The sequence below is a fragment of the Macaca mulatta genome, chromosome 3, assembly GCF_049350105.2.
Source record: "Macaca mulatta isolate MMU2019108-1 chromosome 3, T2T-MMU8v2.0, whole genome shotgun sequence".
NCBI classification, from domain to species: domain Eukaryota; kingdom Metazoa; phylum Chordata; class Mammalia; order Primates; family Cercopithecidae; genus Macaca; species Macaca mulatta.
Window position 1 is genome coordinate 159,763,633 of NC_133408.1, and position 1,621 is coordinate 159,765,253.

General features: G+C 34.7%; 1 non-coding gene across 1 annotated transcript; it reads right to left on the bottom strand.

Moving 5' to 3' along the window:
* Nucleotides 1-649: 649 nt before the first annotated feature.
* Nucleotides 650-813, bottom strand: LOC114677298 (U1 spliceosomal RNA). Its single transcript, XR_003728575.2, has one exon. It is a non-coding gene; the product is annotated as a U1 spliceosomal RNA (small nuclear RNA).
* Nucleotides 814-1,621: the final 808 nt, after the last annotated feature.

Here is a 1,621-nt window from a genome sequence, read left to right on the forward strand (position 1 = left end):
TGTGTCTAGGTATTTGTTCAGTTTGTTAGTGTACAAGTGCACCCGCTTATGATTATTTATATTTCTGTGGTATCAGTTGTAATGTCTCCTTTTTCATTTATAATTTTATGTATTTGAGTCTTCTCTCATTTTTTTAAGCTAGTCTTGCTAAGGGTTGACCAATTTTGTTTATTTTTATTTATTTATTTATTTTTGAGATGCAGTCTTGCTCTGTTGCCCAGGCTGGAGTGCGGTGGCACAATCTCCACGGCTCACTGCAAGCTCCGCCTCCCGGGTTCACGCCATTCTACTACACGCGCCCGCCACCACGCCCGGCTAATTTTGTTTTTGTATTTTTAGTGGAGACAGGGTTTCATCGTGTTAGCCAGGATGGTCTCGATCTCCTGACCTCGTGATCCGCCTGCCTAGGATTCCCAAAGTGCTGGGATTACAGGCATAGTCTGTTTATCTTTTTAAAAAACCAACTCTTATTTGTGTTGATGTTTTCTATGATTTTTCTAGTCCCTATTTCATGTATCTATATGCTGATCTTATTTCCTTCATTCTACTAACTTTATACATAGTTTATTCTTCTTTTTCTAGGTCTTTGGGGTGTAATGTTTGGTTATTTCTTTTCTTTCTTTCTTTTTTTTTTTTTTTTTTTTTTTTTTAGGGGAAAGCGTGAATGCAGTCCCCCACTACCGCAAATTATATATTTCAGTTTCCTACATTTGGGGAAATCACAGGGGTCAGCATATCCGGACTGCAATGGATAAGCTTTGCCCTGGGAAAACCACCTTCATGATTATGGTATCTCCCTTGCCAGGTAAGTATGTGTTCGGTTATTTCTTTGATATATTGCTTCTGTTTTCATGCAGGTGTTTATATGTTTCATGTAGGTCTAACTTCACTCTTAGAACCACTTTTGCTGCATCCCCTAAGTTTTCATATGTTGTTTTTCTATTTTTGCTTGTCTCAAGATGTTTATAATTTCTCTTTCAATTTTATTTGACCCATTTGTTGTTCAGAAGCATGTTGTTTAATTTTCACATATTGTGAATTTTCCAGAATTTCTCCATTTATACCGTTTTATTCATACCATTGTGGTCAGAAAAAAATTCTTGATGTTATTTCAATTCTCTTAAAGTTGTTAAGACTTGTTCTGTGCCTAACATGTGATATGATTCTAAACCAACATGTGTATTCTGTCCCTGTTGGATGGACTGCTTTGTATATGTTTCTTTTGTCCATTTGGTCTAAGTATAGTTCAAGTTCAATGTTTTGCTGTTGGTTTTCTGTCTGGATTATCTGTTCATTGTTAAAAGTGGGATATTGATGTCCCCTACTATTGTTATATTGCAGTCTATCCCTTTCTTCAGATTTATTAATATTTGCTTTATATGTTTAGATGTTTTGATTGGTGGTGCATACATGTTTATAATTCCTACATCTCCTTGATAAATTGAACCCTTTATCATTATATAATGATCCTTTTTGTCTTGTTATACAGGTTTTTACTTAAATAAAAGTATAGCTACCCTTGCTGTCTTTTGGCTTTCATTTGAATGGAATATATTTTTTCATTCTTTCACTTTACTGTATTTGTGTCCTTAAAAAGTGAAATGATTCACATAATTGATTT